Below are 24,499 nucleotides of genomic sequence, written 5' to 3' on the forward strand. Positions count from 1 at the left end.
ATTCTCCAGATCTTGCTCTTTCTGATTTTTATTTATTCCGATCACTGCAAAAAAAATTGAATGATAAAAAAAATTATTCAATAGAGCAGGTAAAAACACCCCTTACTTCATTTTTCGCATTAAAATCCACGGAATTTTATACAACTGGTATTAATAAGTTGATAGAAAGATGGGAGAAGGTTATAAGAACTGATGGAAATTATATAATTTATTAAATAAATAATACACAAGAAAAAAAAAATTAAAAAAATATATGTAAAAAACGGTCAAAACTTTTGCATCAACCCAATATAATATGGTAAGTAGTAGTAGTATAACCTAGTTTAAAAACATTTGAGAATTTGAAGTTTAATAATATAAAGAGTGAAAAAAAATAAAGGAAAATTATGATTTTTGTTCCAATAAATTATGTATCAAGCATATGTACATACCTAGATGGAGAGTAAATATTGCAAGCTTTTATCGGAGATATATTTTTAAAATAAAATTCTTAATTTTTATCCGCCTCCGTAGTGTAATGGTCAGCACGCTCGGCTACCGTTCTGGATGTCCCGGGTTAGATTCCCAGGGGGGGGGGTCAAATAAATATAAGTGATTTTTTCACTCTAATATTTATTCAATATTACCCTGGGCTGGTACCTGAAGCGGAAGGCTGATCGCCTTTCGTGCATGAGTTAAAAATCAAGATAACACTGCGTTTATATGATACAGTGCCCTATGCACCATTGGGGTGCGGATAAGGGGTTTTTTGATTTTTATCAATCATCTTTCTTTTAAAATTCTTATTAAAGTATATTTTTGCATAGTAAGTATTTTCTGGAGCATAGGTACTTATTTTTACCATTAATATAGTAATTTTAAGGTACTTATATCGATTTCCGTAAATGAATTATTTGAATAACCAACCCTCCCACGTTTGATTTTAAAAGAGGAGCTTGTTGTTATCGAAGCAACCAAAGTTTACTTGGTAAATCTGTGAAATTGCGCAGGGGAGTGCGATGGAGAGGGGTGTGCTTTACCGATAGTATTATAATTGATGGCCAGAGATCAAAAGAACAAAGGACACGATTGATATTGGAACAGTGCTTAGTCATGAACCAGTCACACACATTTGTAGACTAGACAAAGGGTGGAGCGGTTTATTCGTTATAAATCCTCTAAATAGTGAAAATGTTTGAGTAAAATGTACGTATTCGTACGAATAGGCGGGTTCGAAAAGCAGAAAGACAAACAAATACAAGTACTATCTACCCTCTGATTGCAAACAGCTATAAGTATATGGGATCAAACGTTTCGATCAATATCACTAGTCTGTTTTTGGTTGGTTGGAAGATATTGCTTTTTTAGCAATAAGCCCGGAAATGTACTTTTTTCTGTACATGACCTACTCGTATATAATATAATACGTATAATTCTCGAAAACTTCACACCAGTACGAATACTTTTTATTTTAGAGTGAAAGGAGTTTCCATAGAACTGCTTACAAAACTATGGTTGTGGCAGTAAGAAAACTCACAACGCATTTTTTTTTGTGAAAAGCGGATGTTCCCAATTATTGTTTATATTATAAGTTTTATTGGGTTGTGGTCCCGTGGTTAGTGTCGCGGACTCTTAAGTCAGAGTTTCTCAGTTCAAACCCACTCTACCACAATTTGATACCTATTTCTAATAATGAGCCGCTCAGGCTCACAGAAATAGTATGAAATTGAAATATTTGTGTAAATAGTAAAAACACAAATATTTCTCTTCATTAAAAAAATAAAAAAATAAACTCTTACAAAGCTACGATTTTAATCGTCAACATCAAGAAAACCGAACTTAACGTCAATTTAAAAAAAGGACAAAATATAAGAATGAACAAATTATTAAATAATATCATATGAATAACGAATAACAGAATAACATTTACAAAATTCCCGAGAAAATCTCATTATTCTCCCCTTTGCATATAGAAATAAAAACGGTTTGTAAGTAATCTACAAAAAAAAACATTCTATTGATATTTCAAAAATAAAATTGTACACCATACATCTGTGTAAATAAAAGGCACTAGGCAATCCGATCACTAAAGTTCCTAATGGAGATGGATTCGCGAATGATTTTTTAAACAAATAAAATGTATTTTCACTAATCTCCCGGGAAAAAGGAAAAACGACACATGAGAACTCGGATAGACGTGCGAATACAGGGAAATGTCAATGCGTCAAATCGGCAAGCCTAAAATGTTTACAAACATACCAGTGAGGTATTCAAACGCAATATTGATATTCAGTCAAGAAATGGAAATGCTGACGTATATTTTGCTGAATAGTGATTTACGTTTTACGATATTCAGTTTTGAATATTTTACCGACATAAGCGGACGAGTGGTGAAATAATAAAATAACATCGAATTTTATACTACAACATACAAGAAACCAAGGAAAAATTAAGACACTATATTAAAAATTAATTAATTTATTGATTTGGCGTTTAATTTGTAGAACTCCATTTTCATTTGTGTATTAATTTTAAATCAAACACAGATTTTTTGAGTCTACTAAGTTGCATGTGATCTTCACATTCGTTTGAAAATGTCATAACTGGGCGAAACAATTGTCACAATATTAATTTATGTGTTTTTGTTAACAAAATACAACTTAGTAGAGTCAAAAAATCTGTGTTTGATTTAAAATTAATACATAAATTAAAAATTCATTACATTTTAAGTTCAGTTAAAAGATCTTCAGGGATCAGACATTTCTTATTGAAATAATACTTGCTCAATGTGGGAGAATCTTTGGATATAAGGACCAAATCACTCTCACTTCATTAAAAATTCAATATAAACATCTTCAATGTTCAGACACCATAAGATATTTACTAGTATTTATAAATTCAGTTTGAATCGTCTTCTATTAGACACTCAGAGATAGACCTAATAAATATATTAGAGGATAGTTATACCAAGTACCGAGAGCAATTGAATAGATAAGCTTGATTAATTTATGTAAGATAATATTTCGATTGAAATAAATGATATAAGGAATACGTCAAATAATGTTGTAATATAATATGGAAGGGTTGTAAACATAATTGCGCGATAATTATTTACATAAAGCACGACTCTTTGAAGATTATTAAATTAAATTTTGCATAATACTAACTTAATTTAGCCGGGAAAGTTGATATACGGGGTTACGCATTTTCATAAAATAATAACGTGGGTGTATATGAAAACAAAAGTTCGTAATATAATATTTGAAGAAATTGGCATTATTAAGCTCAATGCATGAGATCGAATTATAATGCTGATGTTTAAACATTGTTAGATAATAATTAGGAAGTCTTATTTACCTAAATTTTGGGTAAATTATATTAAAATCAACATTGTATCACATAATACCATAATCATATCTTTAATTGATTAGGTAGTCACTTTATGGTAACATCTATCCATTTTAAATTCAATTCTCACTAGATAAATACCACTATTTCTTAAAATCTACCATGACACGTGTTCCGATGCATTCCGCATCATTTGCGAACACCGTGTTACGGTATTTAAATTAAAAGTAATTTTAAAAAATCTATATAATCTATATGAGTGTCCGCCTCCGTAGTGTAATGGTCAGCACGCTCGGCTACCGTTCTGGAGGTCCCGGGTTCGATTCCCAAGGGGGGTAAAATAAATATAAGTGATTTTTTCTCTGTCATATTTATTCAATATTACCCTGGACTGGTACCTGAAGCGGAGGGCTGATCACCTTTCCTTCATGTGTAAACGATCAAGATAACACTGCGTTTATATGACGCAGTGCCCTATGCACCATTGGGGTGCGGATAAGGGTTTTATTATTATTATTATTATTAAATAATTACTTATTATTTAATTCCGCTGAAGGGCGCATTTGCCAAAATAATACGAAAAAAATTGATTTCAACTCATATACTGAATATTTCGTACTATGCAAGTAGAGCTTTTTAGAGAGTAAGTTTCTACTCTGATTGAACAATGAAATTGTAACATAAACATGGAAAAATTAAGAAAAAAACTTGGATATTAGGGAAATACGATATTAAAAGTTGCTTCGCGGATTGAGTTTTTAAATTAAGGGTATTAATGTCCTAGTTATGGAATAAGATTGATGACAATGAAATACAGGAATAGAATATGTTCAGAAACAAGATTTTAAACAAAGGAATACATTAATTGTATCCATGTTATTAAAATTAATTGTAGGATGTGTTTAGATGTGTTATTCTTAGTATTACAACATTATGAGTGTGTCCAAATACTTGTTCACAAAATCAGGATTATCTCCAATTACATGAGTTATTTTCATATTATTTTTTAACATCTCATCAAAGATGAAGAAGAATATAGAAGTCTGGGCATTACGGGGCTGACGACCGTCATAGGCTGGTTTAAGTGATCACTTTACAACTTTTATAGAACTTCCAAGAATTTGAGTAGTGTGGTTGTCAATAATGGGTAGAATTGGTGAATGTTACACGTGTGTAAAGTGATCACTTAAACCAGCCTATGACGGTCGTCAGCCCCGTAAATGCCCAGACTTCCATATTCTTCTTCATCTTTGACGAGATGTTAAAAAAATAAAATAAAAAAATAATATTCTTAGTATTCACGCAAGATTATTTAAAGGGATTTAAGTGAACGTCTATCATAGCTATATATCCAAAAACTCTAGTAGAAAAACGGGAATAACTTAATACAACAGGGAAAGGAAGCCTATTAATTCTACCTCAAACTCCTTCGGGAGTGATTATATACCTTAATGTGCCGTAGAAATGCGAAGAAAACAAACGTATACACTCAAACAGAGAGGGTGAAGTAATAAGGAAACAAAACAGAAATAACAATATCCACACGTAAAATACTGATTTAATTTAATTACGTAATATATAAAACAATAAAATCAAGAAAAGATGTTCAATTTTATCAAAAAAATGTCTTATCTGAAACAATAAAAAATATTATTTATTGATTCGGCATTAACTTTGTGGAATGACATGATTATTTTATTAAAATTAAACACTTGAATATACCACTTTAATAAGTTTTATTTTTATTTACGACTTGTTTCGAAAACGACAGTTGTTTTCATATTCTGGTACAAATTAAAACTGTTTTAATTTGTACCAGAATATGAAAACAACTGTCGTTTTCGAAACTAGTCGTAAATAGAAATAAAACTCATTAAAGTGGAACATTCAAGTGTTTAATTTTAATAAAAAAATAAAAAAATATTAATTCTGACTTATATATAAAAGAAACATTCAGGTAGCCAAATAGTCAAAGTTTGAGTCGTTGTGAGTTTTTGCACACCAGCACAAAAAAAAAATATTTGGCAAAAAATTATTGTAAATAAATACTGTCATTAGAAATAAATATTTGCTGGATACATCATTTTACAAGAAACAATTGGAAATTATCGGGGATTTTTTCAAAAAGCGATTTTCCGTGTGGTTGCAAAATGGCAAAAACAGCAAGAGATTTTTCTCACTCGAGTGTTGGTTGGGATTGGGGACGAGTAAGAAACAATAAAATATCGCAATAAAATAAAAACTTAGTTTTCAAAATCACAAAAACGATGTAAACAAGATGAAAAAGTACTCAAAAAATGGCAAAACACTTTTCTTATCCCCCAATCCCTCTACTTTACCATATTTTTTGAACGAAACGAATGACTGATACCTTTTTTTCCAAGAATGAATTTCATTTGTTTTTGGTAAGGGAATGTAATTCATTATGAGTATTTCAATGTTTTAGAATTTAAAAAACCCTGATGATGACAAGGTTCTTATCGAAACCGGTAGGTTTAAGTGTACTAATAATAAAAAAAAGTGGTTAAAACAAAGTTGTTTAATTTTATAAAGTTCATAAAATGTGCCACAAAGTATCTGCGAAAAACATACAAGAAAAATATCATTTTCCTTTAAGAAAGAAAAAAATATTATGTACCCTACCTACATAATCCTGTCCCAAAAACAGCACTTAAAAAAACCTATTTAAACCCCTTTGAGTCATGTTTTTTACATATTCTTTTTAACCAAGAGAAGCCATTCCAAATCAGAAATTGGGACCATTTTCTTTTCTATGTTTAACGTATCTACATATTATTACGTATGTACAACTTATTACGTATGTATATCTTAAAAGATTTATGTTACTTTGTAGTTCCGTGATTGTTATCGTGCGGTATACTTTTTTTTCAATTTCTTTTTCAATAACATGTTTTCCCGATAAAACTTCGAAAAAGGTCGCAAAATATGTTTCAGAAAATTGAATAACAATAATATTGTATTATAATACACACACTGTAGTAGTCACAACAAGCAGTACTTGAGTAAACAAAAGACCTTTGTCAAACGAGATTTATTCTAGCTGAAGAAACAATATTCTGAATAAATATTACACACTACACACTCGACCCTTTCATGGCAAATTACGGCATGCAACAGAAAAATATTTAACAAATTATGTTTTTTAAGAATTAACAAAAAAAGATTTAAAAAAAAATAACTAACCATCACGCCGCTTCCCCGCAGAGGTAGGCAGAGAGAATAGAACGCCACACCACTCTGTCTTTGCAAACATTCTTCGCCTCTTCCACGTTCATGCATCTCTTCATATGTACATACCCGCCGATTATTTCAACTCCTAACCTGACCACTTTCAAGTATTTGGCAGACCTGATCGTGCTAAGTTTTTCTCGGTCTTCCTCTGCTCCTTTTCCAATAACATTTGCCTCATAAATTTGTTTTACCGTTCTTTCCTCACTCATTCGTTCTACATGTCCAAACCATCTCAACACAATAATGGTTATCTTTAGCTTTGCCATCCTTCCTTATTTCACTATTCGAACATCTATCATACATCGTTTTGTCGCACATTCTTCTGAGAGTTCGCATTTCGACTGCATTCCACTGAATGCAGTCGAAATGTGAAAGTACACTTACTTTCATCCTTCTTTTTAGTATTGTCTACCTTGTAATTAAGGATTTAAGATTTGAAAAGATCTGTTCATATTATTGTTTTCCCATACAATACTATAATACCACAAAAATATCGATGGTAAATATGCTTGTAAGTTATTTTATCCTCGATTTTTATGACGCGACAAGGAAAACATGTTAGTTTCTATTGAATAAAATTTTTATTTTCATTATTATTTTACCTCATCAAATTCACTTATATATGGCTTCGCAATCTACGATAAATTATTTAAATATAAACTTGACAAATTTCATCAAATACAAATTTTTGGTACTATTATTCCGACCGGTTTCGACAAATACCTTGTCTTCTTCAAAATAGATACGTAGGAATTTTTACTAATTTCCACTTTTTAATTGCCAGTATTTTTTTAATATAATATTTAATTAGTACAATTTCAAAAATAAAAATAAAAAACTATTAAATTAAACCGTCTCGTTAAGAATCCGTACCTCTTAATATGTGCAACTTAAATCGGAAAGATGGATTGTTTCGATTGTCCTCATATCACGCGATGCGTAATATTCCAATGTCAGCTCAAGGAGTACTTACTTACATTTTTAAAACCTAAAAAATACGAAAACATTCATTGCCCTCCTCCCTAACATGAAATACATCGGCTTGAAGCATGGGTCGGCAAAGTGCGACTCCGGAGCCGCATGCGTAAACTGACCATTTATTATTGTCCTCAAAACGGGACATGTGCCATTTTTTACGTAATAGCATTTATATTCAAGAAAACACGTATTTTTTCATAGTTTTTTTTGTATTAATAAAAAGAAAAGGAATGTTGATAAAGAAAATAAGAGGAATAAATAATAAATATGAAAAATTATGTTGTTTTATTATTTACATAAAGAGCCGGCGGTCTTTATATAAATTAGTTAGTCTTTGCACATGACTCACCAGCAGATAAACACCGAAATCAAGTTAGGATTTATTCAGCAAACTTATATGAAACGGCTATTTTACAAATTATCGTCGATTTTTTCCATTTTTTTATTGTTACCGCGTGTTGCTCTTTTTTGAAAACGGGACATTTCGACGTCCCGAAAAATTACTTGGGGACAACGGGACAGGCTATCTAAAAACGGGACGGTCCCGTTGAAAACGGGACGAATGGTCACTTTACGCATGCGCCTCTTTGACCTTTTAAGTGCGGCTCCGGTATAAATATCCACGGGAAACCTCTTCGACTCCTTTTTGAAGCATGAACCTTATGAAAAGCGAACTAAGAAATAATCTTATTAACGAAAACCTGAAAACGTGCTAAAAATACTGACATACAAACCTGACTTGATGAAGCTTTCTAAGGAGAAGCAAGAACATTATTCTTAATAATATTCCATAATCATTTTTTTTTACCCAGTCATATAATATATAATATAATCAGAGGGACAATCCAATCTTGATATACAAACATTTAAAATTACTGCCGGTACGTGGAATATTGTGGATGAGTATCATCGTTGAAACACAAACTAGACAAAAATATCGAAATCTTTTAGTACACAACCATGATACACGATTTACACACAACGAAGGTTTGATAGTCCCAAGAATAAACAATAAATATGGGAGACGAACACTGCAATATATAGTTTCGAGCGTTTTTAATTTGTTGCCGACGGATGTTAGAGGTCAAAATAAAATATGGAACAAAGGAGTTAATTTTATGAAAGTTGTAAAATGTATATATTCTTAATTTTTCTCTCTTTTTTTTGTGTGTATATAAGGTTAAAATGGTTTGAAAAAATATAAAATGTATTAAAAAAGAACTCTACCGACAAGACACACAAGGTGGCTTGGTGGGTCTTTGCAATTTTTTTTTAATATGTTTAAAATTGTAATTTAAATAAATGTATACAATTTATGTTACTAAAAAAAGGTGTTCTTATGGATACATTACTTTCAAAAGATTTTTTGTCGATGAATAAAACCCTAATTTGTGTAAAATCGTGTAAAAAAAGTTTTATTGAATGTACCCGTAATTTCATACAGGTCTAAAAATGTAATTAAAGTGTAGGTATTAGAATTGTGAAAAGATTTGGATCTCATGAAAAATTTTGATTGTTGTAATGTGCATATTTGGCTTATTGGCTAATAAGTTTGCCGACCACGGGCTTAAAGCAATGCCTTATACAGGATTAGTCGCGGATATTGGGTGGAAAAGGATTATGAACACTAAACCTCTAAACAATTCGTACATTTAATAATACTCTTCCCACGAAAGATCGCTAAAATATTCTTGAAACTTCAGGTGAAAATGTTTAGTGGCGTGAAACGGTTCGTAAAATTTATTTAACTTTGGATCGTCCGGTTTAAATTTATCCGAGAAGGGTGGCGCTAGTAACGTTAGAAAAAGTTTTACTTACGCTGTTATTCACGGGAAAGTTTTCACAAGTTGCGGCTGGGACCTGGAAAGAAAATTTACAAAAAAATGTTAAAATATTAAGAACTCAACCTTAAAGAAAATAAATAAATAAACCAGTTGGAAAGGCTAATGGTAAGAAGTATTATTTTTTGACATCTCATCAAAGATGAAGAAGTATATGGAAGTCTGGGCATTTACGGGCTCACGACCGTCATAGGCTGGTTTAAGTGATCACTTTACACACGTGTAACATTCACCAATTCTACCCATTATTGACAACCACACTACTCAAATTCTTGGAAGTTCTATATATATGAACCAATTTAGAAACCTTGTTCTTGAATCACTAGAACTTCACTAGAGACATCTATTGGTTAGATGTAAAGAAGCTTTTTATTAAGCAGAAACTCTTATATTATGCCCAGACTTCCATATACTTCTTCATCTTTGATGAGATGTCAAGAAATAATACGAAAAAAACTCCTGTAATTGGAGATAATCCAGATTTAGTGAACAAGTATTTGGACACACTCAAAATGTTGGAAAGGCTAATGGTAAGAAGTGCCCATTTTTTATTCAACCATTTAACATAATGATAAAAACAAATAACGAGTATTTCTTCTTTTTCTTTCTTTTAGACCTTATCTGCACCCAACGGTTCAAAGGGCACTGCATCGTATCTACCCGGTGTTCTCTTGATCGGTAATTGCATTAAGGCAAGGTGATCAGTCCTACGCTTCCTATATTAGTGCAGGGTGACATCAAATAAATATGAGAGTTAAAATCACTTATGTTTATTTTGATCCCCCCTGGAAATCAAATCTCAGACCTCTGGCACAGAAGCCAAACACGCTTACCATCACACTACGGAGACGGGCACGAGTATTTAAGACTATTGTAGCGATGGAAATCTTTATTTGGACTATTACAATTTTTTTCTATAAAGCGGAAAAGATGATATCCTTCAAGCAGCTGCCGCTAGTGTTGATACATATTTATCCCGTTTTATCAATCTGTTTGTATACTGCAGCTGTCTAGTTCACGTATTTTAAATATGATTGACGTACGACGCTATTTGCAAAATGTGTGTGTGTGTGTGCGTGTATATAATAAATTTACAATATTATGACCAAAAAGGCGAAGGTTAGTTTTAAAACCAAAAGTTAATTACAAATCGGCGGGTGGAATATTCACAGGCCCTTTATGCCTTCGGATTGTCATTGCCAAGAACTTTATGCGTGTAAGCCTCCATTCAAGCATAGAATTGGAGAGGAAACAAATAATAGAAAACGACGGCTCGTTGAGTTTCGAGCCTAAAGGGAACTCTTTCAGAGTTCACCATTCAACGCACAATCGAAGCTAATTTAGTGACTATCGCACGTGGATAATCACTTTTCATATAAATAGAATCCAAATCGATTATTAGTAAAGAAGTGAAAATCGCTTCTTATTGTGTCAAGTTTCGCTTTTTTATTCATCATATTAATTTACAAATATTTTATTTCATTTTATTTATTTCATAGATACGTATTTTTTTCCTATATCACTCACTCCTTTCAACGTCATATATCAAAAATCGTAAATTTTCAGTTGTGCAGATTTTCGGGATGCCCAGAAAATGTACTATATCCCAGAAAAAGAGGCATATTTTTAACTTAATATTTACCCGCTACAGGGCAGAAAGTATTGTTTTTGCATTTTGAAGAAAGGTTATGGTTTAATTATTTTTTTATATATACTAAATATTTTTCAATCGGATAAAAAACATTCAGGTTTTACCTAAAAATATCTGTTGCACAGTAAAAAGTTCAATAAGTGGCTTGATATTTATTTTTAACACGTTATATTTTATTTTTAAACTTTAAAAACAATCTCCTGAAAAATCAAGTTTTTTGATAAATGACGTTGTTGAAAGGAGTGAGCGATGTGTATTACAGCTCTTTAGCAACTAAAGTTGATTTGCATTCCACTGCGCTTCGTTTCGGTTGAGGCAGTAACTAAAGGTAGAAATCGTATTACCACCAATTATTTTGCACTTGGCGGGAATCGAGCCCGCGACGCCTGTTTCGCAGTTGAGCGTCTACCCAACTACGCCACAGCGCCACGGCACCTAAATTTAACTTAGATTATTCCCGTGAGTTTTTTTTGGGTAAGCACGTATTAGGAGACAAAAAGAATCTCCTTTTTGATGTATTATTCGACCGTTTTTAGAATACGAATTTTCAAGGGTACAAGGGAAAATAATTCGTCTGCGGGCTGGAGTAATAAATCTTTACGAACATCATCCTAACGCTCGTCTGAGTCGGTTCCCTTTCTGGCGGAGTAGCGGATAATGGAGTGAGGCTTAGTCTGAAGACCCTTTCATAAGACGCTCACAATGGGGTACTGCATAATTTGTCAGCAATTCGGGCGGATTAAGGGTTAAACGGCGCGAAATGGAAAACGGACCGGATAAACAAATACGCCACGGTGCCAATTAAAAACACCTGAATTCACAAAGTGATAGCTCGTGAAAGCACTCGATGAGGAATACCTGATTTAATCCTATTATTTTTAACATCTCAAAGATGAAGAAGAATATGGAAGTCTGGGCATTTACGGGGCTGGCGACCGTCATAGGCCGGTTTAAGTGATCACTTTACACACGTGTAACATTCACCAATTTTACCCATTATTGACAACCACACCACTCAAATTCTTGGAAGTTCTATATTTATGAACCAATTTAGTGGTGTGGTTGTCAATATTAGGTAGAATTTGTGAATGTTGCACGTGTGTAAAGTGATCACTTAAACCAGCCTATGACGGTCGTCAGCCCCGTAAATGCCCAGACTTCCATATTCTTCTTCATCTTTGATGAGATATTAAAAATAATATGAAAATAACTCCTGTAATTGGAGATAATCCAGATTTTGTGAACAAGTATTTGGACACACTCAAAATGTTGTAATTTAATCTTATTTAATTATGATATTTATGGCCGAGGCCAATTTAATAAAACAATATAACATGGCTACATACTACTACTATCATACATCATACATGCTACTATCATACATCGCTCACACCTTTCAACAACGTTATATATCAAAAATCGTCAATTTTCAGTTGTGCATGTTTTCGGAATGCCCAGAAAATGTACTATGTCCCAGCAAAAGCGGCATATTTTTAACTTAATATTTACCCGCCATAGGGCAGAAAGTGTTGTTTTTGCATTTTAAAGAAAAGGTATTGTTTAATTTTTTTTTTAATATACTAAATATTTTTCAAATGGAGAAAAAACTTTCAGGTTTTACCTAAAAAGATCTTTGCACGCTAAAAAGATCAATGAGTGGCTTGATATTTATTTCAATGCATTTTATTATATTCTTAAACTTTAAAAACGATGAAACTCCTGAAAAATCAAGTTTTTTAATATATTACGTTGTTAAAAGGAGTGAGCGACATAGAAAATAGAACTAAAAGATTGGAATACTCATAGTTAGGTTTTAATTTTTTTATATCAATGTATTTGAATTTAGTACATAACCCCTGATAATGACAAGGTTCTTGTCGAAACCGGTTGGATAAAGTATACGAATAAAAAAAAAGTGGTTAAAACAAAGTTGTTTTATTTTAAAAAGTTAATAAATAAAGCATTATCGTGAAGCAGATAATAATCGAAACAAATCAAATAACCATTCCTAAACCAATTGATCAATCAATGATCGGTTTAATCCAAGAAATCGATACGCATCGATTTTATACTAAAAAATCGGTTAGAGCTCATTCTATCTTTTTTTAATCAGATAAGGCACTGAAATATATATCAAATCAAATATCAATGATAACGCATCACATATATTTTTTTTTAAATAATATTTTATTTGAATTCTAAATGTACATCAAATTTTAAATACAAATTCTCCATCAAATGTCTAGACGAGGTTCGAATCTACGATTTACCAGACAATAAAGCAACGTCGCCAACGTTTGTAATATTTCAGAGTACAAAAATAAATTGTGTACGAAGAATTTCCACACCGCAGAAACGGCATACATTGCGACACCTGTATATTTTCCAACAAAGCTTTTCAATAATTTAAACATACAGCGAACGAACTGATTAAAATACTTACTTATTCATTCAAGTACGTTGAGTAATGGGCGAGGATTATAATTAAATGAACATTATTGTATGGGAACGATGAATCGCGGATTGATTTTGCATTTACAAGTGGAAATACAATAATCGATGAAAACTAATCAAAACTCATTTAAAAATAAATATATAAGCTAAGAATATTTAAGATAAAAAAATAAATACATCAGGGTTAAAAATGGTAAACAAAAAACTACGAGTTTTTTAAGTGAACAACTGTTTGAACCACGACGGAAAAAGCTAGGGGCACTTTTAGAGGAGCAAACTGCACAAATACCAAACCGGCATACTAATTTGGGTGGCTTAAATCAAAAGAGAAGAGTTCCTAGTGGGGCAGCTTAAAATGAGCTTATATTTTACCGTCAAATTTAACTCTGGGCCTCCTAAATAGTAGGTACTGACATTTGGTATGCGAATGGGACGACCGACGATAATATTTTCACGCCTCGATAAAGTTGAGTTAGGGTAAATCCATTCTGACAAGGTTGTGTTTAGTGAAACAACCATAACATAAATTAATTTAATGTAACCATGAAACATATTATGAGCCTTAATATTATGATTGAGCGTGAAGAGGTTAGAGGCACATTGGTTGGTAGCTTTGTGGATTCTGTGTTTGCAAGTTCGTTACCTCACTGTCGTTACTTGATTATGATATTCAAACGGAATGCGCTAGTTACTGTGAGGTGAATCAACATTACAATGCATGGCTTAGCCCTCAACATTTTCAGTGTATTGCCTTCGGCAGGGTGCATTTCTCGACTCATTACCTTAACGTTAAGATAGTAATATCTTGTGTTTCGTGGAACTCTAAGGTCCCGCTAAAGATTTTAGTGTGTCCGCAAAGAAGGATGTTTCAACACACCCCTATCAACAAAGGAACTACCATACGTACTCGTATACTTCTATAACACTTAAAATATCTCGCGATTAAAATGACGAAGAGTTAAATAAAAGAATAATTTTGGATGATTTATATAGCGCCATTTTCGTAAAAAAAATATACATCAAGGGCGCTTATAAAGTTCTCTATTATAAAAATAAATATTTTCTTCTAACCCGTATCCGCACCCCAATGGTGCATAGGGCACTGCATCATATTAACGCAGTGTTATCTTGATTTTCACTTACATGAAGGCAAGGTTATCACTCCTGGACTTCAGGGAGCAGTCCAGGGTAATATTAAATAAATACTCGAGAGTAAAATCACTTATATTTATTTTCACCCCCCTCCCCCTCGGGAATCGAACCCGGGAGCTCCAGCACGGTAGCTAAACACGCTAACCATTACGCCACAGAGGTGGTGGTTATAAAAAAAAACAGGAATGTTAAAATTAGGCGTTACATTTTACTTGTCATACTTCCTAGAAAATAAAATCCCCTCTTGCCGATAAGATATTTATAACTTGGCTAGATAATGGCTGATAAATAAAAAATCGACAAGATTATTAATTTATTAATTGAAGTTATTAAATGGACTAAAATAGTGAGAAAAATACATATTTAGTGAGATATATTATTATATGAGGTACGGAGTATACAGAAGAGAAGAACTCGTAAGAAGAGAAACAAGAACAAATCATCCTTATTAGAATGGAAAAAAGAGAAACAGAGTTCAATTCTCTACTGTAATATTTTATTAATTGATTTTCAATTTAAGTTTTACTTAGTAAATACTACTATTTCTTAAAATCTACTGCGACACGTGTTTCGATGCATTCCGCGTTATTTTCAAACACCATGATGCGGAATGCATCGAAACACGTGTCAAAGTAGATTTTAAGAAATAGTGGTATTTCCTAAGTAAAACTGAAATTAAAAATGGATAGATTTTACCACAAAGTGACTGCCGAATCAATTAATGAAATTATATCAATTGATTTGGCAGTCACTTTGTGGTAAAATCTGTTAATTTTTAATTTGAGTTTTACTTAGAAGCATAATTATGCACCAAATGATATAATTGTAAGAATATTTTCTCATAGAATTTACTTTATTTATTAATTAAATTTTAGAAACTTCGAAACACAATACAGTCGAACTCGGTTATAACGAGGATGAAGGGACCGAGTATTACATTGTTAGAAAGATAAAATCTGAAGCGAAAATTGTTAAAATAACAAAACCAACTGGTATTTAATTTTGAATATAAAGCGTAGGGTTTCTGAAGCGAGTTGATTCTCGCAAACTGTATTGAAATAGTCAAATTAAGGTGTACTTAAGGTATAGAAGAGTATACTTAATGCAGAAACAACAAATCTGATTAAGGATTATTTTGGCAAAGATCCGTCAAGAAACCGCAAGATGGGCTCCTGAAAAGGATATCCTGTTAACTTAAATATCATTTCCGCCCTAAAGGACTAAATGAAAAGTAATCATAAAGTTCTAAAGGTATAATAATTATGAAAATCACGGGATTTCATCCGGTAGTTCGTGATCTGATTTATATTTAAATTTAGAAAATACCTTTATAATCATAATGGGACTTCTAAGTGCGCAATCAATTTGTATAAATGTATATAAGTTAATGTATGTATATGTGTATATGTATGTATATATATGTATGTATGTGTGTAAGTATGTGTATGTATATTTATAAATATATTCATATTTTCAATATTTTTACCTAGAAAAAAAATCCTTTAACCATTCTCATTAATTCCTCTCCTTTCCTTCTTCTTCCTGCAAAATCTATTTTTTTTATACCATACCCTTTTTATCTCTTAATGTTTTCAATAGTTATTATAACATAAATGTGGAATTGTTAAATTGGCTTTATTTTTATTTTTATTAATGTACCTATTTTTGTTAATGTAATGTAATGTTTATTATTGTTAATGTAACTATTGTTTATTATATACTTTTTTAATGTAAAGCTGTACAATTCCCGAACAAATAAAAAAATTATTTAAAAAAAAAATTTCAAAACGGACATTTTAAAAAGCTTTTGGGTATTTTATCCTCTTTTTCTGACCCTCATCCTCACCTCACCCTACACGGCTGTCCAAATTTAAAACACAGAAAGGGACATTTTTTTGTAGTAGGTTTATTTTTTGCATTTTTGGACTAAGTAGAGTCTACTTAGTCCATAAATGCAAAAAAAACTACTACAAAAAAATGTCCCTTACTGTGTTTTAAATTTGGACAGCCGTACACTGGTTGAGGATGAGGTTCAGAAGGAAAAGAAGAAGAAAAGAAAAAAATTATATACCTAGATAGTTTTGTAACGATAAGCAAAAGGAAATTATTTATTGATTCGGCATTAACTTTGTGGAATGACATGTTGATTATTTTAAAAATTAAACAATTGTATAATACCACTTATTGAGTTTTATTTCATTACACACGACTAGTTTCTAAAACAACTGTAGTTTTCGAAACTAGTCATGTGTAATGAAATAAAACTTAATAAGTGGTATTAAAACTAAAGCTTTCTCAATCCAACATAGATGGCTCTTGTGAACTCATATGTACTGTGACATGTAAATAATGAAACATTTATGTAGGAGATCCAATAATTTTATAGGCGTGGTTGTCAATCATAGGTAGAATAGTAAATGTTGCACGTGTGTGATGTGATGATGAAGTGATCACTTAACCCGCCTATGACAGGTCATAAGGCCTGAAAATACAGAGACTCCCATATTCTTCTTCATCCATGTTGAAACATTCGTAGATAAAAACTTAACTGACTAATGAATTAGTATGGGAAATTAAAAGGTTCAAAAAGTTTTTTCTTAACCTTGTCTTCATTACTCATCGTGATTTTCCCAAGTAGAGAATTCATTGTAATGAAAACCAAAACTTGAAAGTTATGAAAATTATGAAAGACAGAGGAAAAGTTAAAAGGGTTGGAAAAAGAAAATTAATTTCTAGCACTTGACAGTGGTCGAATTAGTGTTAAGGGAGTGAGGGAACATTTCGGAAGTTATGAAACAGGATAATCGTAAACTTTATCTTCTTCCAACCCTTATCTGCACCAAATGATGCATAGGGCGCTGCATCATATAAACGCAGTGTTATCTTGATCGTTAACACATGAAAGGAAGGTGACCAGTCTTCCACTTCAGGTACCAGTCCAGAGTGATATTGAATTAATATTTAGAGTGAAAAAACCACTTATATTTATTTGAACCCCCCCCTCTGGGAATCTTTATACATATTATAAAACCTTAAGAAATGTCATTTAAAAGCAAGCAAAAAATAATTCATTCAAATGTCATATCAATCGATGAAGAAACCTCACTTCAATAATCCAATAACTAAAAATTAAAATACCTCGGATGGGAAGAACCCGCAAAATGTAAATACATGTTTTTAAAATTGTTTGGAAAAGGTAAACATACAATATAAAACCATTTAACCCTTAATAACTAAACATTCGTCTGGCGGACTAATCAATTAAAAACGTGAAACTTAGTCAAAAGTATTTATTAAAAATAGGAACCGCTTACACAGCATTTAACTTTGGTTTTTAGTAATGTGAGAGACATTTAACAATGAATCACTATTCAGAATAGCTACTACATATCGCTCACTCCTTTCAACAACATCAAATATCAAAAATCGTCGATTTTCAGTTGTGCGTGTTTTCGGAATGCCCAGGAAATGTACTTTATCCCAGCAAAAGCGGCATATTTTTAACTTAATATTTACCCGCTACAGGGCAGAAAGTGTTGTTTTTGCATTTTAAAGAAAAGGTATTGTTTTTATTATTTTTGTAAATTTACTAAATTTTTTTCAAATGGAGAAAACACATTCAGGTTTTACCTAAAAAGATCTGTTGCATAGTAAAAAGTTCAATAAGTGGCTTGATATTCTTTTTTAATACATGTCATTATATGTTTAAACTTTAAAAACGATCTCCTGAAAAATCAAGTTTTTTTTTTAATATATGACGTTGTTGAAAGGAGTGAGCGATATGTCAATATTGTGCGATCCACAAATGACATTGTATCTACAAATATTGTGTAGTTATCTAAGGTTAATATTAAAATCGTTGGGAATCAAACTCCCAACACCAGTTTAGCAGTCAACCGCCTGCCCAAGTACGCAATGGCATCGGTAAATTATTTTTATTTTTATTTCTTATTCAGTCCCTTATAAAGATATTCAAAAGTTTAGCAGCAAATTTAAAATGTTGATTCCGGTTCACTAGCTAAATAAAATAAAAAGCCACGAACATTGATTCCCGAATGTATTATGGGCTTCCGTAAGTGAAAAATATAAAAATTAATGGGTCGTTAAATTGTACATTTCATCACGTTCATTTGAATATGCTAATTTTATTTTTAATTCCAAACAAATCAAACACAATTTATTTCCAGTACCGTATTAAATGATGTAGTAAAAATCATTTGCCGAGATAAGAATTGATTTGTACTTTATCTACTCGGCTGTCCAAATTCAAAACACAGTAAGGGACATTTTTTTTGTAGTACGTTTTTTTTGCATTTTGGACTAAGTAGGTTCTACTTAGTCCAAAAATGCAAAAAAACGTACAACAAAAAAATGTCCCTTACTGTGTTTTAAGTTTGGATAACCGTACTGTGACTGAAATAGGGAAACAGTCTTTTTGGAAATGAGTTAAAAGGACTATTTTCCCATTATGGTCCGAGTGGCAAGGGTAGAAAATGATCATCATCCAGTAATATATAGCTGGTACTTAAAATCAAATCAGTATTTCATAACTTTATCAAAACATATATTTTAAGTCCGCAATCAATGAAAAAATTTCAATGTCGGGTTGTGGACCCGTGGTTAGTGTCGCGGACTCTTAAGTCAGAGTTTCTCGGTTCTGACCCACTCTACCACAATTTCATACCTATTTCTAATAATGAGCCGCTTAGGCTCACAGAAATAGTATGAAATTGAAATATTTGCGTAAATAATAAAAACACAGCTATTTTTTTTTTAATTGTTAAAATGGTTAGGTACTTATTGTTTTTTTTGACATCTCCACATAGATGAAAAAGAATATGGAAGTGTGGGCATTTACAGGGCTTACGATCTGTCATAGGCTTGGTTTAGTCATCACACACGTGTAACATTCACAACTAAATTCAGTATTGCTGAAGCCAATATAAGATGCATCATTATTTGTGTAGGCCAGGGAAATAATGACCATATAGGTACCAAAAATAAACTCAATTAAAGATAAGTATATATAGAACGAAAAGCGGTTTCCAACTTCCGCCCATTATATTCTGATTTACGATATTTTTGAAGGACATTCAAACTTTCTAACAAAGTTTTTTTTTTAAATTTCGGGGAAGACATCGGTGATCGTTTTGAGACTGCTTGATATATTATCCATTGGATTTCGCCAAGCAAAACCGACTCCAAAGAAATTAGAATAATGGTATTTCTCAAGCCGGGGGGAGCTAACGCTACAACAAGAAGAAATGGATTTTGCTATTTAATCAATTTAATTTAATAAAAACCTTCAATTTCCCACTTAATATTGCAATGCACACATGCTCGTATATTCGTAATGTCCGCCTCCGTAACGTAATGGTCAGAACGCTCGGCTACCTTACTGGAGGTCCCGGGATCGGTTCCCAGGAAGGGGGGGTGAAAATAAATTTGAGTGATTTTACATTCTAATATTTTACATTACCCTGGACTGGTCCCTGAAGCGCGGGAGTGATCATCTTGCCTTCATGTAAGAAACTATCAAGATAACACTGCGTCAATACAATGCAGTGTCCTATGCACCATTGGGCGCGGATAAGGGTTAGAAGAAGAAGAAGAATATATATATATATATATATATATATATATATATATATATATATATATATATATATATATATATATATATATATATATATATATATATATATATATATATATATATATATATATATATATATATATATATATATATATATATATATATATATATATATATATATATATATATATATATATATATATATATATATATATATATATATATATATATATATATATATATATATATATATATATATATATATATATATATATATATATATATATATATATATATATATATATATATATATATATATATATATATATATATATATATATATATATATATATATATATATATATATATGTGTGATTTTAAGGATTTTTGTTTGATTAACGATACATATAATTGTAATTATTGCGCTATGAATAATTCTGTTTCACTTTATGAGATTATTCATTTTGAAATTAAATATTCATTAATCTCTCGGTGAGCTCGACCGCGGTAATGCTTGTTAATACCGTAGTGAAGTTTTCACATCTTTGCGGATATAAAACCGCAATTATTTATAACGTTTCCACTCCCCACAAACCCGTACCTAGCTAGCTATCGGACATTTTGACTAAACTGCGGGAAACGTTTGGCGCAGAGGCGGTACAGTCGAGGACTAAAGTTCCTCACCCATCTCAGGGGCTTATTCAAGACGTTTACAAAAAAATGGTTCATTCTTAAAGCCCAGTCTTCGTTAAGTCGCAACATAATTTTCTATAAATCGAGGTAACATTTTACGTAATTGATTTTTTTCTTAAAACACACTTTTGGAATTGAAAAAATAAGTTTTTTATTCGAAATAATTATATCGTTTTGAAAAGAAAAGAGCTATTGAACGGTAAGGGGTAAAAAATTAAACGCCATAGAACTCTGTCTCCGCAAACAGTCTTCACTTCTTCCACATTCAAGCATCTCCTCATACATACTCGCCGATTATTTCAACTCTTGACCTGACCGCTTTCAAGTATTCGATAAACCTGATCATGCCAAGTTTTCCAAGGTCTTCCTTTTCTCCTTTTTTCCAATTACATTCGCCTCGTCTTTTTTTACAATTTTCAATATGTCCAAACCATCTCAACACACCTTTCCTTATTTTATTAATAATGCTTGTCTCAGCCTTGCATTCCTTCCTTATTCGAACATATTCGTCATGTTTTCTTATTTTAAACAACTTAATTTAAAATTTACTAAATTTTACGAACACCGGTTACAAATTTTACCCCTCGACAGTTTAGAACCCGTATCTAACCTTCCCTAATTATCTTACTTGTCTCCAAGATAAAAAGGATAGGACCTAAATTTATCAAAAATAAAACATTTAATTAGCTAACAGCTTCTCCGTCGCCCAATTATTTTGAAAAACAAACAATTAATTATAACGAAACGTTCTGACATGATGAAGATAACCGGACTTGATTGTGAAGTTAATTTGAATTAAATTAAAAAAAAATTTTCAGATTATCCAGTGCTGAATATAAAATGATAAAATCAAAAGTTGATTGCACCCAATAATGATGTGAAAATAATGAAATCAGGATGATAACCTTATCAGTAAAATAATTCAAACGACACGAAAAACTTAAACAAATGCGATGATTTCGTAAAGTTTAAAAAGTATTTGGAGTTATCACATAGTTCTTAACCACTTACCTGTTAAATTTTGGCGAGGAAATTCGACAAGACTGTCCGATCACTGCTCGGGTTATTCGATAAAAACAAATGGGTAAATATTTGACTCTAGCAAAGGATTGACGAGTGGGAATTCGATTTACCCAAGCAGTGCTCAGGCTCGTCAAATGTACAGTCTGTTCAGTTATTTTACCTCTAGTTTTTTTTTATATTTATACTGCCAAATAAATCATTTAAAAAAAACTAGAGGTAAAATAACTGTGAACAGACTGTAACACAAACTCTTAGCTGGAGGCGCGTTACAGGAGCCTGGGTGAGGACCTATCCAACATCGAATCCGTGATGGTTCATAAGGAACTGTCACGAGAGGTAGTATCATACATGATAAAAATAGTGAAGGACATTGGTAACATAAACCAAAGTAGGACACAAAATGCCGAACCCTCTTCTAGTGGAACGGAAGGTCTACTGATGACAGTCAACAGTCCGCCTTCTCCTGAGGAGTTTTACGTGGTTTCCTCCCAGCAATGAGCAAATGCTGAGAAGTTCCTATTTAACCCACACTAGATTATCCCTCCTGTTCCCAACACAGATTCAAATAAAAACATATTTAATTAGCTAGAAGAAACAAAAATCCACTAAATGATCTATAAACCTTGTACATACATAATAAGCAAGGTAAATAATAAATGCAATTCCCATCTAAAAAAAAAAAAAAAACACCAGCTCTTTCCCCGAGTCACGCTCGGGTTAGTCAGGGAACTGGTTAATTATTGCCATTTCCATCACATATCGCTCACTCCTTTCAAGAACGTCATAAATAAAAAATCGACAATTTTCTGTTGTGCATGTTTTCGCCCAAAAATGTACTATATCCCAGCAAAAGAGGCATATTTTTAACTTAATATTTACCCGCTACAGGGCGGAAAGTGTGGTTTTTGGATTTTGAAGATAAGGTATCGTTTAATTATTTTTTTTTTTATATACTAAATATTTCTCAAACGGAGATTTCCTTCAGATTTCACATAAAAAGATCTGTTGCACAGTAAAAAAGTTCAATAACTGAAGTGCCGGACGGTAAAATACCGTGAAGTGCACAAACGCCCTAATACTGGAAGAAAAAAACTCCACTAACAACCTCAATAAACACATAACAAAAGTCGTAACATACAAACGGGCGATTGGAATAGAGCTCGCGATTGTCGATTTGTAAATAAATTTTGCGGTTGAAAAGAAACCGAAAATGATGTAACGGAGGCGAACAACGTGTGGGGCTTGAAAAAAGCTAACTAGTTTAAGGTACAAAGTCTACGGAGGGTGGATTCCAAGGGAGGAAGTAAAAGTGGGTGGCAGGAAGGTGACAAGAACTAATGGAATCTAAACATGTTATTCACACATTCCCGAGAGGAAAGGCATTCAAATGGATTAGCTACGTAAGACGAGTTTCAAAATAGTGAGTTCTAAAACAACAATAATACATCATTTACCGAGTGTGTATGTATATGCGTGTACTGCTACTACTAATACTACTACCGTTTACCCGCAGGGGTAGGCAGAGAGGATGGAATGCTACACTCTTCTGTCCTGACATAGATTCCTCGCTTCCTTCACATCGATACATCTAGTCATACATGCCCTCCGATTACGCAGACTTTTGACACTACAAGATTTTAGGTTCCGATTGATCTGATCGTGCCAAGTCTTTTTCGGCCGTCCTCGTTCTGTTTTCCCGCTCACATTCGCTATATATATTGTCTTAATCATTCTCTCGTTACCTATTTGCTCCACATGTCCATACCACCTTAAAGAACCTTTCTTAATCTTTTCAATTATCCCTTGTTCAGCCTTACATTCCTTTCTTATATCTTCGTTCTTAATTCTGTCATACAATGATTTTCCATACATTCATCTGAGGGAGCCCATTTCAACAGCATTCACTCTGCTACATACGTACATACATACATGTATGTCATATAGAAACGGAAATGTGAGTGCAATAGCAGGTAGGAAAAGGAGACTGACCAGCAAAAGTTACTTTTTAACAACTTTATTTTTAATTCATCACACTGGTTTCCGCAATACCTTGCCATCCTCAGGGAAACTTATAAAGTTAACAACTCAGACAAGTTAGAAGTGTCCCTATGGAAGGCAAGGTGTTAGATATGCAATCGAAATAAAAGATGAAAAACAAAGTTATATACTTATTTATAAACTTAAAGTTTTTTTTGTATCATTTTTTTTTTATATTTCAACAAAGATGAAGAAAAATATGGAAGTTTATGCATTTACGGGGCTTGCAACCCTCATAGGCTGGTTTAAGGGATCACATTAAAAACGTGTAACATTGTTACGGGCGCCGTGGCGTAGTTAGGTACACGCTCGACTGCGAAACTGTCGTCGCGGGTTCGATTCCCGCCAATTACAAAATCAATTCAAAAAATATTTATTTTCAATTGGTCTGGGTGTTTGTGATGTATTTTTCACATTTACCTTCCCTATCTTTACTATCCTACCTGCAGACAAGCATCTTAAATAAACGCTTTGCGGGTTATTCCTTAAAAAAAA

General features: G+C 32.2%; 1 protein-coding gene across 1 annotated transcript in view; it reads right to left on the reverse strand.

Annotated features, from left to right (window-relative positions):
* The window catches only part of capt (adenylyl cyclase-associated protein 1), a 122,194-nt gene that overhangs the window by 90,593 nt on the left and 7,102 nt on the right, over nucleotides 1-24,499 (reverse strand). The window contains exon 2 of the mRNA XM_088263339.1: nucleotides 9,376-9,417. The gene's annotated coding sequence lies outside the window, so the exon portion shown is untranslated. The remainder of the gene's footprint in view (nucleotides 1-9,375; nucleotides 9,418-24,499) is intronic.

The sequence above is a fragment of the Brachycentrus maculatus genome, unplaced genomic scaffold, assembly GCF_059751285.1.
Source record: "Brachycentrus maculatus isolate JH-2025_06_01 unplaced genomic scaffold, ASM5975128v1 h1tg000199l, whole genome shotgun sequence".
Classification (NCBI taxonomy): domain Eukaryota; kingdom Metazoa; phylum Arthropoda; class Insecta; order Trichoptera; family Brachycentridae; genus Brachycentrus; species Brachycentrus maculatus.